The sequence below is a fragment of the Theropithecus gelada genome, chromosome 7b (genome assembly GCF_003255815.1).
Source record: "Theropithecus gelada isolate Dixy chromosome 7b, Tgel_1.0, whole genome shotgun sequence".
Lineage (NCBI taxonomy): Eukaryota > Metazoa > Chordata > Mammalia > Primates > Cercopithecidae > Theropithecus > Theropithecus gelada.
In genome coordinates, this window is record NC_037675.1 from 63,470,406 (window position 1) to 63,484,651 (window position 14,246).

Consider the following 14,246-nt stretch of genomic DNA (forward strand, 5'->3'; position numbering starts at 1 on the left):
ACACTTGAAGAACATATTTATTCCTTACAGTGTGTAATGGTTATCCTGACAAGACCAGACTAGGGCACAGGATAACTCTACTATGCTTTCAGGGTTCCGTCTTTGAATGAAATGATTTCATAGGGAAGAATGAGAATTTGCCAAATAAATTAATACCTTAATTACTTTTCAGGTCATGGGAGTTTCATATATATGACTGCTCAGTTATTAGGAATCTGTAATAAAACCATGCTCCTCTGGGTTTTTACCCTACCTTTCTTTGGGAGAGCTCAGACTGCTTTTCCAGCATTATATCCATTAACTGCTGAGTGGTCTTTGCAGCGTGGCTAAGTCATTGAGTAGAACTGAGTGCGATTGATTAAGTAGCAGCACAAAGAATTGGCTTTTCACATCTCTTTATGCCCTGTGTTTAAAGGGAAGTGGAACAGCCTCGCTATGCTTTCCTTTATGCAGTAACATAATAGCAGCATTCATTTTAAAATTTACATTTGAAAAAAATCTGTATATATTGTACAGACAGCCCTGAATTTTTCCTTCTCATATTTTCCTGCTGCTGCATCCTTGTTTCATGGTACCCAATAATCACCTATACTTCATTTTCTGTTCCCAAGACCCACCCATTTTTAAGGTTTTCTGCTGGTATAGTGAAGATATTTGTGTGCTTGATCTGCCTTCCAATGGTCTGTTTATGATACAGTTTACAGGAATGTGCAGCATTTTAAGGGAAGGAATGCCTGAAAAGCATTTTTTATTTTTATAATTTTACTATGTTGGTGCTACTCACCAAATAGGATGCATGTACATCTTGAATATACAGCAACATTCACCCTCAGCTGATTGTATAAATCTAAAATGCTGAAGACAAGATATATAACAATATGTGGCTGATTTTTTTTACCTTGATTTGAAATTCTAGTTTAGTAAGATCTTTTGATTTTGTGCACTTAAACTCCCTTATTTTCTTGGCAAAGTCTAGACACAAATGCATTTAACATGTTTTTCACTTGAGCTTTTACATTTGGTTTTCAAAAGAGTTATGAAAGATAATTAGTTGGTTCTGCAGTGAAAAAAAAAAACTGCTTTTGCCTATTTCTTCCAGCTAATGATTAATATCTCATAGGGAGATTTGACATTGAAGCAGCACTGGTTTTTGTTGCTTGAGTAGGTCTTTCAGTGATTTTGCCTGAAGAGCAGGCTTTTAAAATAATATTGTTAAGAGTAAATGATGTGCTGGGTTGATGGAAATCTGCTTTATAGTGTGCCTTCTTTTAGGGTGTGAGTTTACACTGAATTGAGAAATCCTGATTTCACCAATTACGGTGGTGGCTGTTGTACTCCCTGTTCCCTCTGACTATTGTTGAATTTTTAAATGGACCATTCACCAGGCAGCCGAACACCTGCTCTCCATTCCTCTCCTTCACTGGCTCCCAGTGTGATGCACGTTGTTTTGGACTCTGTTTTTGCTGATGCCACATAACTGTTGGAGGTGGGGGTGTCTTGCCTTCCCTAACATAAGAAGAATTTGTAATGCCTTTGGATGTATTATACTCGGCATTCCACCTGCATGAAATCAGGGAAGGAATCATCACCATGTTTGTGAGAGGGAAAAGAGTATGGCATTGCAGTCATTCACTTTAGGCACTATTAATTCTGACATCCTTCATTGAAAATTAACTGACATCGAATGTCAATATTCTCCACAGTCCTAGGTGCCAGTGAGCCTGAAACACAGCTTCTGCCTTTTCAATGTGTAGATTTCATAATATTTTACAAGTTATCATTACCTCTTGGGCAGTCACTGTGCTTTAGATGATCTTATCTGAGAACCAAAATTCTTTTCTTTCCAGAGGAAGTACTATTTAAGTAGAAACTAGCGTTAGGTTAAATAAAGGAGCTCCTCTGATAGCCACCAATTTGATTTAATTGATGATTCGGTGTGGACATCACTGTGGGTTTCCTAAAAACCTGGTTATCCTTTTGCAGCAGAGGACTTAATATATTAAAGGCAGAAAAGTGAGTAGGAAAGAATTATTTGTAAATGTCATAAAACCAGATAGAGGTATATTCTTTACTGATAAAGAAACAGGACTAGAACATGCATGTGGTGTCTCCTTTTACTTTTGAGGAAACTGTTGTTAAAGAACATTCTATTCTATTTGATCTAAGAACCAAGCAAATGATGGATAATCCTGAAATGGTAAAAGTATTTTTATCTTAAAAATTATTCATTTGGGCAAAGTCATTGACAACAAAATAAAAAGTCATACAGCACACTGATGGAAGAATTAAAGAATAAATAAATGTGCTGGATACATTTAGAATCCTCCAGGGAGTAGTACGCAAGGAGAGTAAACTAATAAACCAAAAGACGCATCAGATCAACTAGCTATCACTTTTCTAAAACTTGGAGAATTCTGAAAAATATTTAAAGATGAGAGAAACAAAACTGTTCTAAGACAATGAGATTGGCATAGCACGGTGAAGTTGGCACAAACTGTGATCCTAGCCTGGGTTTACATGAAACTCTGCTGTGGGGCCTTAAGAAAATTACTTAGCAAGCCTGTGTCCTGGTTTCTTCAACTGGAAAATGGAAATACTACCTACCTCATTAGGTGTCTGAAAAGGTATCAGTGAAACCACAGATATGCCTAACGTAGAGCTGGGCACGTAGTTAGCATTCCATAGTTCCTCCTCACAGTCATGCTTGAAAAAGAAAATATTTAAGATGTATCTTCTCTTTCTAGCAAAAGTTATTGGAACACTGGAGAAAAACAAAAACCAAATTTCAGATGCTGTAAAAAGGATAGGCTCATGAAGCCAGGCTGGATTTGTAAATAAAGGAGGCTTCATCAGGACAGCCTAATCAGAGATAAGCCTGGTATGTGGAGGAAATTGAGCCTTAACAGAGTCCAACTGTGGTAGAACCAAGTCTTTGCATTTATCCCCTTAGTTTGGAGGGAGTACACATCCTTGATGGTTTGTGTGTACCTCTTGATCGATCACGAACAAGGCCTCTCCTTGTCTCCAGCTCTCATTCATAAATGGACAAGGCACCTTGTCGCCTTCATCAAAAGAGTTGGTGACAAAGGCAGTTTGACTGCATATTTCAACTGTTATCCAAAAAAGTAAAATAGATGATGTGATACTACACTGACACTCTTTTAAAAATGGATAACACTTTCTTTAAAACCTACATTGCATATCCATTTTATATCCTGATAGGCAAACATTTAAAAATACTCTCATAACACGGCTCTCAAAACTTATCTGTTCGACTGGAATGCTCTATTCAGAACAAATTATCACTGTTTCCCTTATGAGATCATAATGAAAGAAATTCAGTTGATACTACTTTTTAAAATGGTTTTTAAGAGTGGCTTGTTCTCAAGTGATTCAAACCTTGAGTAAAAAGGAGAGTTTCTGGAGAATTTAGAAAAATCTTTGTTGACGTTTAATCTAGAGAAGTCTTCATGAGAAAACCACTTCAAGTTTAGTGTAACCAGGTGCCATGAATCAGTCATGTGCTACTTATGGTTTTAAACTAAACATGATTCTGGGATGGGGAAGTGCGAGGCTACACTCCTCATATAATCAAATTGCCAAAGCGTTGTTTTGATTCCTAGGTATCCCAACTAAGGAGAAACATGAAGACATTGAAGAATCCCTTAGCTTAGGGCCTTTAGTAGGGAATAATTAAACATGTAGGGAAGGTGAAGGAGTTAGATGGTAGGTAAGAAGGCTGTGGAAATTTCTAGTAACAATGATCCAGAAGTTCTAACCAGGGGGATGGTGCACACTTTCTCTTCTTGACCACATGGATAGATTTCAGAGCATCCCCCTAATCAAGTCTGGAGAATTGTGTGAAGGTTGTTTCTCATTAATTCAAAATTTATTCATTGTCTAGCCCTGTGCTATTTGGGCTGGCACAGAACTTAAATCTCTTTGGAGTGCTGTGAGTGCACATTGAAGCAGTTAGTCATCATTATACAATAATGCTTACCAATATACAATTGTTAAGTTAGTCTAACTATGTGCCATAAACAGTAGAGTTCCTTTTTGTGAGTATTGGAAGGTGAAACATTGGCTGAATTTATTGGGGCAAGCGTCTAGGAAGCCTTGGACTGGCAGTGAGCCTTGGTTGCATTATATGGGAAATTGGTGGGGGTGGGGGTGTCAGAGAATCATCTTTGGAAGTTTTTTAAAATAGAAAAATGTGCTTGAAGTCTTGGTTCTGCCAAAGAAGAATGAGAGGACACCCAGGAATATACCCTTTATAAAGTTTCATTCTAATATTCAGGTGTAAGGTTAAAAAAAGAATCAACAATAACACTCCAGGCCTGTCCTCTTCCAATTTGGACATTTTTTCCACATTGATTTTTCTCTGCATCATAGAAAGTTTTCTCTGAAGAGTTCCTATTTGGGTTTTGCTTAGGGCTTTGGGGATGCCTGCAGGCTCAGAGGGAGTTTCCTCTCCTATGGTGCTTTGACTGTTTTTGTTTCCCTTGGGTCACAAAACTGTATCCTAGACACACAGACAATAATCACCTTATTTATATCCACTGTGGAACCTGTGAAACAGCTCGAGGCTTTATAGAACAAGCTCATAGGCAGTCATGGGGGTCTGAGGCCCTTCTTGGAATGAAGCTGCTAAATTGCTAACTGCTTTCCATTGCTCACTAATGCTGCCTTAAGGTTTCTCAGTGGGAATTTTTAGTTCATGCCTTCGAGTGACAGTGTTACCGGTTTTATTTTGAGGATGATGAAAAGGCTAACTTCCCATTGTATTGCCATATTTATGCATTATTTTTGTTTACTTCATTTCCCCCTGGAAGTATCTAGTTGCTGGGATTTTGTTTGTTTGTTTTATACAAAATTTATTCATTCAAAAAGAACTTTATAGGTTGGGCATGGTGGCTTACACCTGTAATCCCAGCTCTTCGGGAGGCCGAGGTGGGAGAACAGCTTGCGTCCAGGATTTCTAGACCAGCCTGGGCAACATAGTGAGATCTTGTCTCTACAAAATACCAAAAATGTGCCGGGTATGGTAGTGTGCACCTATAGTCCCAACTCCTCAGGAGGCTGAGGTGGGAGGATTGCTTGAGCCTGTGAGCTCGAGGCTGCAGTGAGCCGTGATCATGCCACTGCATTCAGCCTGGGTAGCAGAGTGAGACTGTCTCAAAAAAACCACAAGAAACAAGACTTTTTAAAATGTAAATGTTCCAGACTCAGGGTTAGGGGTTGGAGAATGGCAGTTGGATAAAACAATTTAACAATTTTTTTTTGTTTCTAAATATTCTTTATGAAAACTAGATTCTGATAAGTAATCTAGGTAAATAATAAGATATTTTATTAAGCTTGAATATTTGGCTTAATGTATTTTTCTGTAATTGTCTCTTTCCCCCTTTGAAAGGCAGAGGATTTAGGGAAGGTGAAAGTTATTACCCTGTCTCTAATTAAGAAATAGAGACACTTGTTTGTCAGTCTATGCTTCCATTCAATATAAATGGATATGTTTTGTATCTGGGGGAGGAAATGCATCATTCCATTCCAGCAGTGAAAAGCATTATAGCATCAAATAGGATATTTAGTATTTTTGACTTTTATAATTAAATACCGAATGCCCTTTGCAAGACAGTAAGTGAGACCCTGGAATGCTAGGTCTGTACAAACTTGACACATTTCTTACAAGCTCTGTGTTTTAATAGTCAAAGGCATTGCTACCCTTTGCTTTTTGCAAGAGTGAACTGGAAACAGTAGCCTCCAGAGAAAGAGGTGATAACCTAAACAAAGAGCCCTGCTTACCTCTCTGTGCCTAAAACTAGTCTTAAAAACTGAATACATTTGGGGTATGCTTATGAAATAGGTAAAGGTCAACATTGGGAGTGTCCCTACTTTGGCAGATAGACCAATACTTTTTTCCTAGACTCAACCCATTTTTAAAGCAGGAGTTTTTCCGATGGATTGTTTATCATTCTACTAGACATGTCTTAGTCCATGCAAATTAATGCAAAATCTTTGGTGGCCTAAAATTTCTTACTGAAAGCAAGTTTTTCGTGTTGCCCAGTTGATAGTCCATAATAAAAAAGTACATATCTTGTTTAATAAAAACCTTGATGTTTAAGAAGAAATATCAGAAGTCTGCCGGTAAAAACTCTGATTAAGTGAGGAACATGTACATTAAAAGATATTTTCATGTAAGTTATTTTAAGATAGTTGCATTCTAGGGCCATGCTTATTTTTTTGAGAGTGTTTCTTTGTCAAGTTCATTATAGTGAATGCCTTGACTAAAGCTTCCTAATTTTGCCATATTTCCTTGTGGGTTATGATAATCTTTATTAATTCACATCTCTACCAAATTACAATACAGTCTTTTATTATGCCACCATATGAATGCAGCCGCAAATTCAATTTTATTGTGAAATACAAAGTCCTTTCCAGAATTTTAAAACTTAATTTCAGTATAGATTTTAAGTTTGTGAATAAGAAATTAGTATTTGTGTACCTTATTATGACAGAGGTTTCTGTTACAATATTTTCTGTTATAGTATTGGGATAAGATTTGACCTACATTTTCAGGCAAAAGCTGGTCTGTGAGATCTACTTTTTAAGAAATTAATAAATTTTATTTTTTAGAGTTTTAGGTTCACAGCAAAATTGATCATAAAATGTAGAGAGTTCTCATATACTCCAAACACAACCTTCCCCCCTGTGAACATTTTGAATACCACAGTGGTATGTTTGTTACAACTGACGAACCTTCATTGACATATTATTATCACCCAAAGTGCATAGTTCATATTAAGGTTCACTCTTGGTGTTGTGTATTTTATGGGTTTTGACCAATGTACAGTGACATGTGTTCATCATTGTAGTATCATACAGAAGATTTTCACTGCCCTAAAAATCCTCTGTGCTCTGCCTATTCATTCCTCCCTCCCACCTAAGCCCTGGCATCCACTGGTCTGTGTACTGTCCCCATAGTTTTGCCTTTTCCAGAATGTCATACAGTATGCAGCCTTTTCAGATTTTTTTTTTTTTTTCACTTAGGGATGGTCGTGTAAGTTTTCATGTCTTTTTAGGGCTTGATAGTTCATTTATTTTAAGTGCTGAATAATATTTCATTGTCTGGTTGTATCACCGTTTATGATCTATTTGCTTTTATTTCTAGTTCCAGTTGCTATGGCAAATTTTATTGAAGTGCATGCTCTCAGGAAAGGCTTCATATATTTTATATGATCCATCAAATAAAACGTAGCAACTTCCAGTCTAGAATAAATTTCACCTATATGATATTGAGCTTGTTTTACATTGGAGGAGGAGATTGATGAAAAAAACTAATAATTTCATAATTTATATTACCCTATGTACGAGTTTTTCCCTCCATTGGAATCTAAACCAAAAGTTCTGAAGGTTACGAAGGTGTGATCCCAAATTTAGTGACTCTGTAATATCTTCTTTTGTTGAGCAATGAGTTAAATATCTGTCGATAAAAAGTGCTAATTGTGTTATTACTGATTCATGATAGAAAATCACCTTCTTTTGCTAGTTTATATGACTTTACATTTACCACTCCTGCCAAGAGAAAGGAAGCTTTGTGATTGTGCCCCATCATAGTTAATTGTACAAATCAATTAAAAATGGTATGTAAGCATCTGGCTCACACAGCAGCTCTGAATTCTGAATGAAAAGATAACCCATGCTAATGTATAGGTTGCATGAACAAGTAGATGGGTGTTGGAAAGATAACACTGATAGTCACTCCGGGTGAAGGGGGAGTCCTGGCCAATGATTTGTATCTGAGAAACATTTTGAGACTATATGTCTTCTGACTGCCCTTTGCTTTGTAGCTATAGCAACTTGCAGAACCTGGCATTATTCCAGAGATAAAGGTATAGTTGTGTAAAGAATATTGGATTAAAGTTGATGAGGCCTGTGTTCTCATATCAAATCTTCCACTAATGAGCTCTAAAATATCAAGTCACAATTTCTTCAAGCTTTCATTGTTGCATCTATCAGATGGGAATAATAATACTCATTTTGCCTATTTTTACCAGGTGGTTGTAGGAACAGGATTCATTCATTCCTTCATTAATATAATGAACATTTTGAGACCCCACTATATATCATGGCCGTAAGTATGACAAGATGATAGGTGGAAAGACATTTTGCTGAATTTTTGAAGACTTGCAGTGTTTTTGAAGACTATAGGATAGTTTGTTATTTTTATATGAAGGTCACATCAACTCTTTATGTCAATATATCAAAGTAATTGACACTTTTAGAGCTCTGCCAATCAGTGGGCCATATTCGTAGAATGTCAGTAATTTGTCTGAATACAAGTTATAGTTGAATGGTCTTTAGCCGCTCTGTCTCTGAGATGCTAGAAAAATTGGGTTCTAATTTTTTTGTTCAAACACTGATCATATAACAAATTGCAAATCCACATTTTCAGCCAGTTCACCAACCTTTGAGTAGAATGCAGACCTTTCTTTAGAACAATCTAACTTTGAATACAGGCAAAGTATTACATGGAATAGCTTTTCCTCCCCTACAAAGTGGATTTGAATACAGTACTTAGAAAAATTCTTCCACTGCCAAAAAAGGTCCTTCAATCTACTTTATCATTTTTGTTTTGAAGAATCAATCTGGCCCATCTCTCCCCTCCCAAGTAACTTTCTTCACTCGTATAATCATTTTCTTCATAAACGCCCTTTTATTGTCTCCCAGAAAAAGTAAAGATTTAAAACATCATTTTTAAGGTACATCCAAGATTTCATAGCAATATTTTATTTGTGTTCACAGTGCAAGATAAATCTGACTTTCTCAATATTTTTGGTCTTCATATGGCATCTGAAACAGTTGTTCATATTCACACATTTATGTTTCACCATATGCATACTGTGTGCAGCTCTGTTGTTCTAAAATATTTTATTGGTTTTCCTTTATATCTCAACTTTTGATGGGTGTCCTTGAAGAACTTTCATGAAAAAAATGTAAATGTGAATGATTCATTCATTTTGAACATATGTAACTATTTTAGGAGATTTTCAGGAGATTTTACCCTACATGGAGTACACTGTTCTTAGCAGGGAATGTGCTTTGTATTACTATTCTACTCACAGCTGGATGCTGCAGATGTATTAACCTTGTAAACATGTACTTTTTCTATTCTGTGCTTACTTTAATACATTATTTATATGTACTAGACTGTGCTGAATTTTGGTGGTTGTCAAAGGCAGTCAATAATTTTATAAATTTCACTTTTGTGGATAGTTAAGTATAACATGGTTTAGTATAAAATCTGGTCTTCCTCTAGATTTCTAAGTCACTAGAAGAATTTCTTGGCAAATTGATTGTTCAAGGCCAGTTTTGTTAGTTGTAAGGTAGAAGCCACCCAGTCCTCTCCCAGTGTTTCACAGGCATTTTCAGACCCGGATGCTATTATAGTTCCTCCTCTAGTTTTCCAGTAGAGAATTCCTATGTGGTCCAGAGGTTCGAGAGAGAAAAAAAATTTCTCCTCAGAAGAGTTGAACCCTTATTTTAGAAACTTCTGACAATCTTCAGAACATTCCATGTGGGTGTCCTTGTGTTTCTCATAGTATGACTTATTGATTCATGGTGTCTCTTATTAAAGAAGCATGAATGTATCACTAGCTGTTATCAGAACAAACAGCTGTAGAATGTAATGACCCATCTTATTTCTAAATTTACTTCTGTCAGTGGATAATTTGTGTATAGGAAAAGGTGTGGAAGTTTTTTAATTGTTAAAAACTAGAATACCTTTCTACCTTTTGTAGTCTTTAAGATTTCATAATAATGGTTTTAATGTATTACTATCCACTATTATGTATTGTGTTTAAACAAGACCAATCAGTGAAATTTTGAATGTCAATACTTTTTTGTTAGAAACGCCCTTTGAAAATGTTAGAAAATGTAAAACTTTACCTGTGACAAAGAATAAATTCATGATTAGAAGAATTATACTGTTTTTCTTGTGCAAATAATACTTAAGGCAGATGTTCAGTCTCACAGTGATGTTGGAAAGCATATTTTATGCAGTCTAAACACTATTTCTGTATTAGATATTTAAATGCATGAGGATAAATTCTAATTGCTTTTTGTTTAAAACAGAAACATAGAAGAAGCATTAGCCCCAGTTTGTATAAAATGTCTGCTGCAACTGAATTCATGATAGTTCATGAAAACTGAAAATCATTCCAATTTTGTAAAACTGCTGCTACTGGTTTTATCAATAAAGTTTTAGCAGATGGCTTATATGTACATGTGTGAAAATTTTTTATGTTAAAAAAGGATACAGTTTTGCAGCATCAACATGCAAATCTTATGGGCCTGGATGATACTGCTTATTTTAGTATATACAAAAACCATTAACTTCAAAACCATACCAACTGCAGACATATATTTTAGAACTATAAGCATTACATGTATGATCCATACAGTTCATTTGGTTTCAGGGTGCTGTAGGCTTTTATGGTGAATACATATACAAATCAACATATATCAGTTCAAATGCTGGCTTGAACATCAGGTAAGGAGCTATATAAATGTAAGGATCACCTGAATTAATTAAATTGCATCTAAAGAGGATTCTGAGAAGGTAAAATGCAAAGTGTAGGTGTTCATGTAGAAAAGTGTATGTAATTCCTCATTAGAGAAGTTCTTGTCCAGAGCACTTTCCCCTCTATGAAATACCCAGTTCTCGTAAGTTTGCAAGGCTCAGATGCAACAAGCTAGAAGTAGAGGGAGCTGAGCTATTATATTCAGACACCTACATAGCACTCAAAACATGGCTGACATCCCCCAAACAGAAAAGCATAGAGAAAAAATTCTATAGATGATTCAGTGACAATTTTTAAACAATTTAAAAATTCTGTATTAGTTGAGGTAATGTTACCTGTTGTAATAACCCAAAATGTCAGTTGATTCACATAAGAAAGGTTTATTTCTCCCTAATCTGGGATGTTTTTGGCCAATCAGCTTTCTTTCTAGCAGTATCTCAGGGGTTGAGTCTTTTGTGATTTGGTCATTCAGAGTCCTTATGGACTTTGAAGGAATGTATTGCCATACAAATGGGGGAGGAAGAAAAGACATGAGGATCGAATGATGTGTTTTAGGGGACAGGCTTAGAGGTGCCGCTCTTCACTTCTGCCCAAACTCCATTGACCAGAACTAGTCCAATGGCTCCACCTATATTTAAGAAGGCTGGGAATTGTAGTTTATTTGTATACCCAAGAAAATGAAACAGTATTGGTAAGACTCTTGTTAAGTCAGTATCTGGCATACTTACATTTAAAAAAATTATTTGAAATTTTGTGGTACTGGTGATTATTTACGAAAAGCTTGCCAATGGCAAACTTATTGGTTGCTTAAGTTCTTTCTCACCCACGACAGCACTAGAACTCTATCGGCTGATTAAGGGTTCTACTTCTACTTGTACATCCATAGTCACCTTAGATTTAGACCATTTCAATACTGCGAAGGAGCATTGTTGCAGAGAAAGACCATTTGAGTTCACATTTCCGAAGCCACAGGGCAAAGAGTTTTGAGCTGGTAGGCTGAGCAAGGTTGACCATTTCTACGTGTGTATGTGCACTAGTAGATACATACATATATGGCATACTGGAAACATTAAAGCAAATATAACTATGAGCAAAGGAAGAATAATGCAGAGGAAACATTTTTCCTATATGAATCTTAGAGTATGTCATCTGGAGAGCTTAAACTTGGCAAATGATTGCTATCTTGTGACACTGCTTCAACACAGGCTTACCTGTGCTGAAATGTTAAAATAATTGAGATAGCCATCTATGACTCTGGTTCTTTGGTTCTTTCTTCTTTTTGTCTTTTGTAGTAATTAAAAAATTATCCTGTGTAGCATTTTATTGATAAGTCAAATAAGTCAAATCACATGATATATATTGTAAGCTTCATAGTCTCTTTACAGGTTCCCTGGGGTTGCCCCAGAAAGATTCAGAAATATGGCTCAAGGGGAAGCTTGGGTGACATTTCACAGTGCTGATAAATTTTAATGTGCATTCCACTACATAATAAAACATCTGATTCTTTTCAGCAAACAGATAAGAAGTAGGAGACAGGATTGGCGTTGTATGGTCATCTCAAGGAGGGACAAGATTGAGTGGTGAGAAGATTAGAATTTGGATAAATTCTAAGGTAGGTTTTATGGAATTTTAATATGTATTTTAAAATCCAAAATTGTTTAATGAAAGATTCTAATCTTACAAGGAGAATTGCAGAATTTATCAAATTATATCTGCAGACATAAATAACCTAGTCAAGATTAAAATCATACCTGTTTTCTAATTCCAGTTATGCCATCAAGGAATCCTGTGATCTTGGATTACCTTGACCTTTCTTTTGTGTCTTCCAACATCTGTTATATCTTGAGGTGGTCCCAGAGGAGGAGGGGATTTGGCAATTATTTGTTAAGTTAAACTGACAATAGAAAAGATTTCCTAGGCTATTCAGATAAAGTATAACACTAGACATACCGTCCATACTGGTCAAATTAGCTAGCTGCTCCCAAATACATTTTTTTCTCCCTAGAGGTATAGCATGTGATTATGGAGGCTGCTTTTACCTGAGGTAGAGGAGTATTTTAAGGAAAAATGAAACAGTTCATCTCAGAGGACTCACAACCACTTTAGAGGGTGTGGAAAGACGAGAATTAGGAAAATATATAAATGACTTTAGGTGAGTATTTCCCAATGCTATTAAAATGCAGGTAGTGACCTTTATAAGATGTTTTGAAAAGGGGGAAAAAAAGTCGCTTTATAAACACAATGTCTCGTTAAGGGAATAAAACTATTTTCTGTATAATAGACTTTCCCCCAGCCCCCCTCTTGTGCTTGAGTAACTGTAAAGACAGCAACTAGTGGCTGCCTTCAAGGTTAGTGTAAGTTCATGAACTGATAGCTCCATAGCTAAGGTGAAAACAGGGACTTCAAACCAGGCAGGTGGATTCATCTATTCCCATGTGTTCTTGGTTACCTTTGATGTACCAGGCACTGTGTGCTAGACACTGGGGACACGGTGTTAACCAGGTGCACTAGCTTAAAATCTGGTGTGATGAATATTGTGAAATAGGATTGGTAGGGTGAATTGGGAACGTAATTAAGGGGCTAATGTAGTCGGTGGGAGGCTGTCAGGAGAAGCTGCTATGAGGAAGTGGTATTTAAGCTGAGACGTGAAAGCTGAGTAGGAGTGAGCCAGGTAAAAGGCAGGCACATTAAGAAAGAAGAAACAGCATGTACAAAATACCTGAGGCAAGTGAGACCCTTCCATATTCAAGGAAACTGAAAAAAGTCCAGCGTGACTGGACCTTAAAGAGCAAGGAGGAGAGTGTTTTGAGATGAACTGGACGAGAAGACAAGGCTGATTGAGATATCAGCTGCATCTTGCCCTTATTCCAACTAAGAAGGAAGTAGCAGTGGTGTACTTCTGGCTAAGACCATCTCCTGGATTTGAGGTGTACCCATCCCAAAGCCCGCTGTCATACCCGATAGCTGAAACTTTATCATCAGATCTTCAAACCACTGTGGCTTATGATTACTTCTTCAGACAGTTCGATTTTAGGTTGCCAGCTTTTTAAATCTTAGGGCTAACAAACTGTTAGCTTTGCCGCAGGTGTTCAGTAGGTGCTGAGAGAGCAAGCAGGGCGACCTGAGAGCGGTGGGGCCACTGGTGTAGCCCCTTCAGCCTCACAGACAGCCAGCCACCACAGGAATCAATGTAACACTGCACAGCAGCCCTGCCCTGGCTCCAAAGACGGCAACTTTTCTTTCTAATTGATTCCCAGTAGTGCTCTCTTCCTTCCAGGCCCGGGCATGACTCTACAGGGAACCAGGAAAGTGATGTGTCTCTTCTTCGGTGCGATTCTCCCTCTGAAGATAGCTTTGGGCAACATTTCTCTACTAGATTTTTCATCTTCCCTTCTTTAATTTGGCTTACTGGCTACCCAAATTGCCCACTTTGATGTTCTAATTATCCCCCATCCCCAAGAAAACAGCCCTATTTAACAACAACAACAACAACAACAACAAAAAGCAATGTAAAACATAAAAACATAGCTTGAGTGAGATATGAAAAATTATGCAACCAATTGGGTCAATTTATACTAAAGTGTACATGTACACTAAAGTATACTGAAGTGCTAAAACACGCACACCTCTAGTCTCCTTTTTGAAAAATACCTTTGCTCTTCTGCA